General features: G+C 39.2%; 1 protein-coding gene across 1 annotated transcript in view; it reads left to right on the forward strand.

Annotated features, from left to right (window-relative positions):
- The window catches only part of nlgn1 (neuroligin 1), a 529,881-nt gene that overhangs the window by 103,817 nt on the left and 413,070 nt on the right, over positions 1-12,994 (forward strand). The window lies entirely within an intron of this gene.

A 12,994-nucleotide genomic window follows, 5' to 3' on the forward strand; every position in this document is an offset into this window, starting at 1 on the left:
TATTTACTCTGTGGTTTATCATGGCTACTTTAGCTTCTTTAAGAAGTTTTGGTTTCAGACTTCTGATCTTAGTGTCATATTTGTGGAATGAGGATTATTATTCCCCTCATTGAATATGGGTAAGTTATTTACCCTAAATAACCATCGATAATCAATCCTTAAAGCTGGGGTTGGTAATCAGATTTAGATACACTTTTTGTTATACTGGTTAAAATGATCTTTATGTCCTGATGGCAATCAATACATAATGTGTTCTTAAAAAAGAGACAAGAAAAGCTGCTATCTACAGCCGGAGTAAACCTGTCGTTTTGGAGGAGCTCTGAGGGAGGAGGGGAGGGGTTAGACGGAGTCCTGAGGAAATGCTACATTCAAATTCATGCTAGTTTTCTGAGACTGCCAACCCCAGCTTTAAGGGTTGTTTTTGTTATTTGAACTATTGTCAGTGTTGTTGTTGTTGGTGCTAGCAGAATTATTAGAAGAAGTGGAAGTAGTTATTGTAAAAAGTTAAAATGTTGTACAAATTGGATGATGGTTGTGTGTCAAAGTTGTAACCCAGACGACTGATGTTTGGCTGTGTTATTTCTGCATGCTCTGCTCTGTGTCTTCATTCATACAAAACTTGGAAATTGAACTGTTTCCTTTGACCAGAGTAATGTTAGCTTATGTGGCTTGTCAGGCAGTGTTAGTAAGCTCACGGGATGATCAGCGACGCAATTAATACATCACATCTTAGTCTTTCTCAGAAAACATGAACGATTTTTATCTTAGAAAAAGCAAAAATAACTTCTAAATGAAGAGAAAGTGGCGATAACACTTACCTTAACAAATGTTGTGTGCAACTTTTATGTGATAGTAATTATGAGAGCAGAAAAAACTGTCTTGAAGTGATTTTATCAACAATTTTGACACAACAGCATCGCCCTAGTGTCTAATGTGACAAGATGTGCTCTGCCATTCAGTGATTATTCTATTGCTGATTTTTTTGTGACTTAGAAAATAAATAAATACTTCATTTTAAGTACTAGATGGCTTTACAAAGAGTCAGGTTCAGTCACCTGGGCATGGGTTTTGTGATAAAGACTTCAGTTTATTTGTTGTTGTTGAAAATTGCTTGTCTTTTGTCTGTTGGAAAAGTTATAAATACAAGGGCTGTTTTTGAAACCACCTGCTACATACTACATACGAATGCAGTATGCAGTATGTACTGCATACTGCTTTTGAAGGTAGTATGTAGTATGACTGTTCTATTCAATCTGTTATGCAGTATGCTGAATCAGGCATTGCTTGTTTTTTTGGTTTTGGAAAGTAGAAGTAAACAAGCTGATAGGAAATCTGCTTCTGTTGTATAAACTTATTATCAAAAAAATTAAGAAGTGGGTTCTATTGAAATAAATAATTGTCACAGAAATGAACAGTTACATGTAAATGAAGTTGGAATGGTAAATGGACTTGTACTTATATAGCACTTTTCTAGTCTTATGACCATTCAAAGCGCTTCTGCACTACTTATCACATTCACCCATTCACACGACATTTACTCATTGATGGTAGAGGACGCTATAGTCAGGGACCATCAGTATTAGCTAATCTCATTCATACACAGTCACACACTGCTGAACAACAGCGGGAGCAATTTGGGATTCAGTGTCTTGCCCAAGAACACGTTGGCATGTGACTGCAGGAGCTGGGATTGAACTGCCAAACCTTCCGATTGTTTGACAACCGACTCCACCCACTCAGCCACAGCTACTCCACCCACATGTGGGATGGGTATCACCTTTGTTATTACGAGATTCACCTGCATTTCTTTCACATTACTTCACTGTAAATGCAATGGACCGTGGTACAACTCTAACACAGTAGATGGCGGTAATACACCTAAAACTGATTTCCATCCGTCATATACGGAAAAATGACAACTTTACTTAAACAGTCTTGCATTCCATTTGTGAAATGGAATGCAAGACTGAGTGGTTGCATGCACATTTACAGTCTGTGCGTTCTCTATGAATGTGTGTGTGTGTGTGTGTGTGTGTGTGTGTGTGTGTGTGTGTGTGTGTGTGTGTGTGTGTGTGTGTGTGTGTGTGTGTGTGTGTGTGTGTGTGTGTGTGTGTGTGTCACTGTGTTTGTGTGTGTGTGTGTGTGTGTGTGTCACTGTGTTTGTGTGTGTGTGTGTGTCACTGTGTTTGTGTGTGTTTATGTTCACTTGGCACTGACAACCAGTGCCCAGACTCTCTCTGTCTCCGCTGACATCTGGCCTGGAGATGCACAAACACTCACACTCAGCCACATGCAAACCCGGACTGACTCACCCACTCTATCTTACAAATGCCCACTCACACACGCACACACTCTCTGTCACTTGTTAAGTGTCACACAGACACACACACGTAGTCTGGCTCTGGAGCTGCAGGCTGATGAATGTCTCCAGTTGGTGTTGCCTGCTCGTCGGTGATTGATTGATCAATTGTAGTGAACAATCGTTCGTTCCCTCTGAGAGTGACAAAGACCTGCCATTATCACGTTGGTTAAATATCAGTTCTGTAGACCAGTGCTGATTCATTCCAATGTGGCATGCATTTCAGCAACACAATGTTTCTACTGTACGCTCTAAACATTGCACTGAAGCCTCCGGGTGTATACCGGATTGCTTGAACTTCAGTTTGAATGTTTCCATACCACATAATTGACTTATACTTGCAAACCTACTGTTCTACACACCTGCAACAATGAAATAATGATTATAGCAATACAGAATCCATTTCTTTTTTTTTCATTATTTATTTATTGAGTTGGGACAATGCACATTAATCAACATTAATGCATTGAGCATCAATGTAAATGCAACGAGCTTAGCACAGACGCTAAATTGCATCCGTAGTCCAAAGGCAGATAGCTACACAACACAGACACAGTATGACTTTAGAACCTGACAGCTACAAATCATACGATAGACGATTACAAAACAAAACACAGGCAGAAAAAATCGAGACTAACAAAACACAGGCAGACAAATCAACACAACAACACAGTTAAAAAGTTAAAAAGATCATGAACAAAAACCTCTGGGAACAGGCATTAGATTTAGAAACAATATGTAGGTATGGATACATGTCTGATATGTTTTAATGAATGTTTTGGGGTTATTCTAAAGAGTGAGTAGTTGTCACAGTTTCTGATATGTGATGTTCCCTTTCACTTGTGTAATCATGTGGCTTTTTTTGGGGTATAGTCTTGAGATTGACTTGTTTTCAAGTGTGGAACAAAGTAAGTTCATGCTGCTGACAATCAAATTTTTCCAAGTACCACTGTGGGGCAAGATCAAATCATGTCACAGGTGTAACAAAAATAAATTGTCACAACTGAGAAGTGAGTTTTCAAAATGACTGAGCAGGCTTAAAGAGATAAAGCTGTGGCCCCAGATTTAGCCTATTGGTAAAATATTGCACCCCTATAGCAGGCAGCCTTGGTTCAATTCAAACCTGCAGCCCCTTTCCCATATGTCATTCCCCCACTCTGTCCTGATCTCCTATCCTATCCACCGTCCTCTCCTCTATAAATAAAGCTGCAAAAGCCCCAAAATACAACTTTAAAAAAAAAGGGCAGAAAACTGTGCAAAATGCAAATGAGGGAAAAATGACCATCAAAGCACTAGCAAAGAGTGAAATGCACCGCTAATTGGGTTGACAAGAATAAATCCTCTAATTACTCAGGTGCTGTTTGAACATTTATTTCATATGCGTTCTTCGATTTTGTGCCAAATGTATCCATGTAGCACATGCATTTGAATCTGAATTGATCCCTTTCTATACTATTTTGCCTCACTGCAAAAATGCCCGATGCACTGCAGCACAGCACTGCTGAGATCAGACTGCAGTTTGAGTAAAAGTATTTATAGAGAGTTGGTGGTAACTGAGAGCATTTTACAGCTGTGCCATGCCAAGGCTTCTACTAATCACAGCTCAGTTTTTTACTTTTGTGAAACTTCAAAGTATGCGATCATCTATACATTTTGGTGATTATATTTTGCATCTTTTCAGAGGCTGGACCCTGTCATATACAATCACACTGCTCCCAATTGTATGGGGCCTGGGGCAGTTATAACAGGGCAGGGATGAGAGTGTTATTTTGTCTGGACATGCTGCTCTTGTCGGTTCCCTCCAGGGAGAGAGATGCAACTTACAGACTGTGGAGCTGGTGTCACATCGGTCCAGTCTGTGCTACAAAACTAACTTTAAAAAGAGCTGTCCCTTTCTGCTCCCGCTCAACATATATTTCTGGGAAGGAATTTGACTCTGTCAGCATGGATGTGCAGCTGTTTTATAGGAGAGTGGAGGTATTAGCTGCTCTCTTCCTCAACCAGAAGCTTAACAATTGCAAGTTGTGCTCAAGTGCAAGACTTACCCCCAATTTATACAGGGACTGTGTACGCCACTTTCAGTCAGTGCCACGGGTTTGCTCCGTGACCGTGCGCTTCCTGCTTCTCAAGGCATGTGGCTGTCTGTAGCTAGTTGAAATTGAGCGGATGTTGCATGCGATCCTTGTTGCTTGACTTCCTGTCCAGGTCAATCTTCCCTGTTCGTGTGGTGAGCACGGGCTCCATCAAAAATAGACTTGACGCGTACCTTTAGCAGCGGCACTCCCTGTGTGAACATTGATTAGAATGGGAATGTATCGGCTGCACAGAGGGCGGCGCAGACGTGTATGAGTTGGGGGTTAATGGAAGTGTTAACACGGAAAATAAAGACGGAATATCACTAATGCAAAATCCTTTGTGAAACCTTTCCACAGACAAAGTTTAAAAGTTGTCAAGTGACGCCCAAGCAAGTGATACACTCCTCCTAAAGTGGCCGTTAAGACTTTTGAGCAAGACTGGCAAGATCAAGACCTACTGATGAGACGGAGTCAGGAATGAGATAAATCAACAAGACCCGGTCAAAGTCAAATATGATGTGAATTCAGACTAACTGCTCAGGAGGAAAGCCTTGTTAACTAAGATTTGAGTCTACTGATGAGTCCATCTCAGTGCATTCACAGAGAAAATGTCTTCATCTGGGTCAAACTGCACTTTATTTACTTAAAGTCATGTTAGATCAGAGCAGATCTGGTATCAACTCACATTATCACCCTGCATAACACTTATCTTTGAAAATGTAGCAAAAACTGCAAAACAAGCTCTGAGCTTGCTGATATGACTCTGCATTCAAAGACTCCATTTAAAGAATCATTTTTCAAATCTATTTTATCTTTTCACCAGAGTTTAAGAGCTGCAGTAAAGTACTCTGGGGGAGATTTTGGATAGACTCTGTATTTTTAAAGCAGTCTTTTTCATTTTCATGCCAATGGGAGAGCCTAGTGGCTATCATCTTGAATATGTATATGGAAGCAATGACACAGCATGACTATATAAGAGCCTGACAAGGATCAGATGAGGTTGAGAGAGGAATGGAGGGAAGGAATAGCTAAATAAGTGAGGGAGATAGACTGGTTGAGCATGTTATAACGTGATATAACGTTAAGAGAATTTACTGCAAACAGGACAGAATTGCAATGATGTGATATACACATGGATTTTATTGCACAGCATGCATTTTCTCATAAAATCATCAGGTCTCTGTGTCTATTTAATCTTGCCTTAACATGCAGTTTTATTATTGGCATTATTTTTATTTTGGGGCTGACATATATAAATAAAAATAATTTAAAAAAAGCTAAATGTTGACCTTTTGATAAATCAACATGAAAAGTCAAGGGATGGCCAAATGGATTATGCTTAATTATCTGGCCACCATGGATATCTGATCAACAGGCCACAGTAATACATGCAAAAGTTGTCGTGACATTTTCAACCGAACCCCCAAAATGTCATCTTAATGCATTTTGGTTGGCAGTAGGGGATTATCAAAGTCAACAGAATGTGTCCCCTGAGGACCATAAATGTATCAGGAAGCTCATTCTCAGATTTATGCCTCATAGCTCAGCTAAAATGATCTTTCACGTAACTTGGACTCCCATTTCCCATTTAAGGACAGTTGTAGTTCAAGTAATCGTTTTGTTTTATTCAGCCTGCTTGTAACATGTTGTAGCCTATCCTCGACAGAGTCTGGCTTGATGGTCTGAGGCTTGTTTAATGATACAAAACACTCTGCTTTTAAACACTTCACAACTGCATCACACAATTTTGGCTTCGTGATCTTCTCAGGTTCTCAATAATAGGTCAATATTTGGCAGTGTCCTGGTCCATATTAGGCAACCTCCTGGTCCATTGGCAACATTGATTAATATCCTTCAACAGCATCCTGTGGCTCCCTTCCCAGTTCCACACATGCCAACATTTCTTATGAGATCGGTTATTGTTATCAGCCAAAAAACATGTTTATCTACATCAAACACATGTCTGGTTCCAGGTCGGAGTGACCCAGCACTACTTTTGAACTCATGAAGTTATAACAGTTGCACAATGCCTGAATGATCAAGCTCATGGCCTTATACAGGGTCTGATACCAAACCTCAAACCTCAAATCTCCCAATAAACACAGGCTACAAATGTTGCTATATGTTACTAGTTATGTTCCAGGTTAGAGCTGCACAGTTTGTCGATCACTTTAAAACACTCCTGAATCCCATCTTTTCTCCTTGACGTTCAGTCCCAGCTAAACAAGAATCCTTGGCTTTTTACTTATTTACTCTTCTATTTCCTAAATTGAGCTCTCACTATTCTTTTATCGTTTTCATTTATTGTTGTATTGTGTATGATTATATTGTATTTTAATATCTGTACAGCACTTTGGTCAACTGAGGTTGTTTTAAATGTGCTTTATAAATAAAGCTTGACTTGGCTTGACTAGTTTATTAATATGGTGATGACCGGTCATGTGACCATGTATGTTCATCGCAGCTGTGAAAGCCCATGTGATTGTGCTAGGCGAACCCGAGGAAGATACATGTCAAACACGTTATTCGCTAACAATAAATAAATGGTCGTTTTTTTATTTCTCAAAAATGTAAATTAATGCATTCAGGTAATAGTAGGGAATTATTAAAGTCAACTAAATGTGTTCCTCTGGAACCATAAATGTATCATAATTCAGGAAAGCTCATGCTCAGATTAATGCCTAATTAAATAGCTACAATTAAGGGGTTTATTTGTAAACAACATTTGTACAACTTATGTTTTTAATTTTAAACATTAGATAATTTCGCCTTTTTTGCCGAGAAAAATAGAATGAAACCTGATGAAGCTTCACAGGAAAGCTTATTTTTGATAAAGCACAAAGTTTCCAAATTGAAACAACCTTGTGTGTAAGGTCTCAAAGAAGTTTTGAAATGTCTGTTTTAATCTTCACAAACGTCTTCCTTTGATAAAACAGAAAACAGAAATTATTGAACATGTTATGAGACTGCCTGAAATATTGCCATATAATTTGCTGAAACAGCCTGATTGCACTGTACTATTATTTCAATTTCTGATATGAATCAGGAACAGGCAGAGGGAAGGAAGTAATCCTTGATGTCTAATGCATGACTTTATTCTAAAAGCATGCAACTGCAGAAAATTGATGGATTAAAACTTTAGAATTTACATAATAAACAAGAAAGAAAGCTTTAGTTTACAGACTGATGGTTTATTTGAAGTCTGAATGTTTGTGTAGCCCTGGGGTATTTGCAAATAATGACAATCTGTTCTCTCGGTCGTTGTTGGCCAAAAGATGAGGGGCTTACAAAAAGTTTCCACTGTGATCACAACAGGACAATCTGTGTCCGTATGATGAAATACCAACAAGGCCACCCTCAGTCCTCACTGCTGGAATAACAATCACAGCAACAGCGACGGAGGGAAGAAAAAAAATACAAAAAGATGATGAAAGAGGCGGAGAGGATGAGAAGACATGCCATTATCGCTGGAGGACGTGTCATTTCTCCATGATAAAGGTCACACCAGGACTTTCAGACACTGAAAAATAAAAGTGGATAAAAGCACTTCGTCTAATACCCCCCTGAGGTTGTATAGAGTTAATTAAAATAAGATTTTTTAAGGTGTAATGATATCAAAATGCACAGCAAAGCATATCACCTTTGGCAAAAGGATGAGGTGATGAAGTGGTTGGCATACTGAAATATGAAAAGATAGTAATAACTTGAATTTTATATATATACTTCAGTGAGGGTCAGAGGTCACTGGTAAACTGATTTTGTGAGGTTTCTGATGACTTCTCTGCTGACACTGTGAGCTGTACCTTGTATGGCTTTCCAAAGATGCTCTTTTGAGCTGTATTTCTTGCCATTACTGTGAATTATCTTCTTTATTATTGACCACAAGTTCTCAGTCGGGTTGAGATCGTGTGAGCAGGCAGGCCAGTTCATGAGGCGATCCTCTTTTGTATTTCCTGCATTGAGGAAAAGACATTCAGCTAAAGTGAAAAAGATGCTAGTGTTCATGCATGAGCACAATGCACCGTCACATGCCTCACGTTATTCCCAGGACAGGACGGCATCTCAGGGCTTTAAAGAGGATCGCCTCATGAACTGGCCTGCCTGCTCACCTGATCTCAACCTGACTGAGAAATTGTGGTCAATACTGAAGAAGATAATTTACAGTAATGGCAAGAAATGCAGCTCAAATCTGAGCATCTTTAGAAAGCCATACGAGGTACAGCTCACAGTGTCAGCAGAGAAGTCATCAGAAACTAAATCAGTTTACCAGTGACCTCTGACCCTCACTGAAAGAAAAGGAGGTTATATTGGACATTTGAGAAACACTTTAGATTTGAATTTTTTTAAAGACATTAACAGTTTTATTTTGTATAAAAATGTAAAGAAAACTGTTGTTTTTGTTGAAGTTTGAAAACAGTTGTAGTAAATATTATTAGTTTCAATCAATAGAATTTTTAAAATGATGCCTAGTTTTTAAATTGTACAAGTTATATGCTCTTATCACCAACTTGCATAATAATTTGGCAAGCTCATTTCGGCAGATTCTGCATTTATTTAGAAATACAGTCAACGTAATTTGGAAAGCATCATTTTAACCACACAGTTGAAGAAATATATTCACTATCTGACTTCTTGACAAATTTAAAATCGACTGTTAACATAGTTGTTAACATATTCACAAAAATACTCACGTGCCTAACAATTGTGCATGCAGTGTATAGTTCACTAGTATAATGGTGAGTTGTAGTCTGTGTGCAGGAAGAAAAACTCTGTCCACTGTCAAGACTAATAATCTCAATGTCAGGATGCAGCTAACAAAACAACTCGCTTTCACTAATCTACTTGCCAGAGAATGTGGTGCTGCAAACAGCACTGACCCAGCTGCAGCTCACCTTAGCTCAGCAGACCAAGGAGGAGCCCCCCCATCTAAACCACCAAGACTTGCCATTGAATATTGCATGGTATCATCTGTTGAGTCTGCTGCTTTCAGAGAACTAATCAGAAAAATACTGGTGAGACAAGAGGCAGGGGACATTAACTTTCCCAAGTACCTGATAACTTTAATAATACAGCTCAGTTACTTTTTGATCATAGTAACTAATAATTATACCTAATAACTCATTTCCAGTAATTTGCTCAACACTGATCTTAATGAATCAAATTTAGTTTGCTTTTTCTAAAAAAAAGATGTCAACCAGCTTGTTGCCTGCTGTTTTACATTCCAACAAACAAACTGAAGTACAAAAAAAATTGTTGTCATCAAATTCTTGGTCCCAAGAGGCTCAGACGTGTCTGGACTTTTTTGACTTGGTGGCTGAACTGGGGCACCGAACCATGCTGGGGTGGCATGGAGTGTGCATGCACATACACATAATTGAATATCTATATTTACCATTTCTGTTGTTGTCTACTTTTAATACTTACATTTCATATACTACTTCCATCAGAGCTCTCTACCAATGTTATTTTTGCTCTGTATAATTTTTGAACTTTAAAAAGTACCATGTTGTAATGTTTAAATTTACTAAGCTTTAGTCTTCAAGGACTCAAAAAGAGAAGATGTTTGCTAAAATAATTTCAAGCACTTCGAAAAATTTCAAGTTATCTCCATCACACTGTCTAACTGTAATAAATACCATTTATTTTACATGTTTTAATACTGAAACGTTGCACCTATATTCTGATACAAATTAATTTCCCAATATTTCAATTAACAACTAAAGGAAATGTGCTTGACTGGAATGCAAAGAAAGTTCTGAGCAGCTTTCAGTCCATAGTTGATTTTAAAACAAGTCCCCGATCTGACATGTTAATAGCCAGTCATAGTTTAGGATTTTGGCTTGGCACCAGTGGTGGCCAATCAGGGGAACCCCTGGCCACCCGTCTGGATACACCCTGTCCCAGAGGGTTAAATTGGCCTGTAATGAACTTGGTCTTATCATTTTTTGTATCATTTTTAATGCCTCCAGCTCATATTCCTCAAATGTTAACCTTAAATCATCCAATTAGAAGAGTGTGCTTTAGCATGACAACACCTATAGATATTTCTGATGTTCCTTGTTTTTGAAGAAAAACCAAACAAAGCCTGGAAGTCTGTTGTTTAGCTTACTGCAGCTCTGTTTATAGAGAAGCAGGTGACACTCTAAGTCAGCTAACGTATTCATGTTTAATGCTGCTAAGGAATCATGTTCCTGATCTCTCTCTCCGTCGCTCAGTGAAAGAGCGGGTCGTCTTTAAATTGGAGGTAAGTAAGTCGATCCCCGGCTCCTGCAGTCCATATATGAATTATTCATGGGCCAGACACTGAAGTGCTTCTAAATGCATAGCCTCCCATGTATGACTGTGTTATGATTTTAAATTCCTAACCGACAGCTTTGCACTTTGCCTAGCAGCCTATGCCAGTCAGTCTTCAATCACTCCAGTCTCTTGACTGAATATGGCTGAAGACAAATGAGTGTGAATGTGACTGACGACACGTGTTAAAAGCATAGACTGTATAAAATATGGATGTAGTATCTGTGACGTCACCCATCTGTTTCTGAAGCACTGTTTTGAAGCGAATCTTCAGTGGCAGCCATATTGCTGCTGTTCAGCGAATGTGGCGTAAAGAGGCGGGCTTTGAGCCTCCTAGCCAACAGCTACAGTGTTCCCGCCTGCCAATCAAGTCAGCTGTGCCTCTCATTGGAAGACTCGTAATCTCAATATCTTCAAAATTGCCGCGTTAGAAAAATATTCAACCCATGTACAATGTGTGATGATTGAGAATGAGCTATCCAGAGTACACTTGTCTTTTGTACCAGGCTGTAAACATGTTTATTTCGGCTGTAAAGATCAGCTTTTTTGAATTGGTGTGTATGTGGTTTCCAGTACTTCAGGAGCCAGCCTCAAGCGGACACTCAATGAACTGCAGTTTTTAGCACTTCAGCATTGGACTCATATTTTTAGACCAGAGGTTGCCGCTTGGTTAAAGGAGGATATAATGTATAAGGGATAATGTATGGTTAGCAGGGGGTTATTGGAAATAGAATCCCAACATGGCGAGAAAAGACCCTGGCTACTAACTTAAAAGACAAACACGTCAGTAAAAAACATTGGTTGTAAGATTATTTAATTGATCTAAATTGATTTATGTTTACAGTTTTTAAAAAGTAGTCCCAGTGATTCCACAGCAGTTAACGTTCCATAGTGATTGATTCTTATCTGCCTGTTGTGGTCGATTTAATAAAAAAAACGCTCATGGTTTATGTTCCTTTTTAGCAACCAGTAACCTAAAGTTGCACCCACCCTCTCCACTGCTGTTGCTGGTTTTGCTGGACAGGATCCAATACCAAAATGTCCGTAGCCTGCTAGCATGCTAATCGAAATTAGCATTTTAGCCACATTGTTTTGTTGCCGTAACTGTTTTCCGTGGATTGATTTGACATGACGTGTGATCAGTTTGCCTCTTGCATTGGTTATGTATTGATTATGTTAAAAGTAAACAACCATTGTCAGGGTCAAAGTATGTATATGTGTTGGCATTTCATATGCATTGTATTGCCAGTAACCCTGTGTTGTTGATACAGGATGGTGCAGATATCCCCACAAATGACTGCTGGTTTGCAAGTGCATCGTTTACTCTTTCATGCTCTGGCTTTGTGTGCTCTCATTCACACACAGTCTGAGTCATCTGTGGAGGCAGAGGTGTGACCAATAAGCTCCAAAAAGCTTAGGGAACAGTCAACTGAGGACTACAAACAGGAAACTTATGTCAAGAGCCAGGCAGAAAATACGTCACCGCTGGAGTTAAATCCGCTGCGTGTGTCTGTTAAATAAAAGGTGGTCTGCAGTTTTAAGTGACTTATTTATTGCTTCAAAATCAACCTCTCAGAGCACCAAAAACAAAATGAACTCAGTTTGTGTCATTCAAATTACAACAGCTTCTAATTTTTTTTTCAAGCTGTAGAAGCCAGGGCTTTGTAGGGTGGGAACAAATAGGTAGAGGTCAGCCTTTTAGAGTTCAATCAGGAGAGACACAGTTTGAAGATTAAATGTTATTTATTACAACTTAATGAATAATTCAACTTGACAGAAATCTTTGGCGTAAGGACTCTATGGGGATAATTTTGTGAGCACAGGATGTGTGAATTTGGCAGCAGAAGAAATCCCCCTAGAGTCCAGACACTGGTGGTGATGGTTGATGAATTCTAGGAATTGAAGACTTTGCAGAGACCAGGTGGAGATGGGGAGGTGGAGGGGTGTGTGCCATCAATGCAAGAAGCAACTAGCTGGAGAGAGAGACACATTTAAAAAGACAGCAGATAGTTGATAGGCTGGCAATAAGGGCATGCCACTGAGCTATTGGATGACAGACGCCGCTGATTAACCAATGACAGCTCTGGAGCATGCAGCTGGAAGCGGGTGAGCTATTGAATGAGGGAAAGGAGAGTTAAACAACTGTTGTGATTGCTCTTATAGTCTTCCTGTCTGAACTTTTGCTAGATATACATTTGGTTACTGTCCATCTAAGGTGGCCTTCGTTCTTCCAGTGACATCATGATACTGAAACTGTTGTTGTATA

The sequence above is a fragment of the Notolabrus celidotus genome, chromosome 2 (genome assembly GCF_009762535.1).
Source record: "Notolabrus celidotus isolate fNotCel1 chromosome 2, fNotCel1.pri, whole genome shotgun sequence".
NCBI lineage: Eukaryota > Metazoa > Chordata > Actinopteri > Labriformes > Labridae > Notolabrus > Notolabrus celidotus.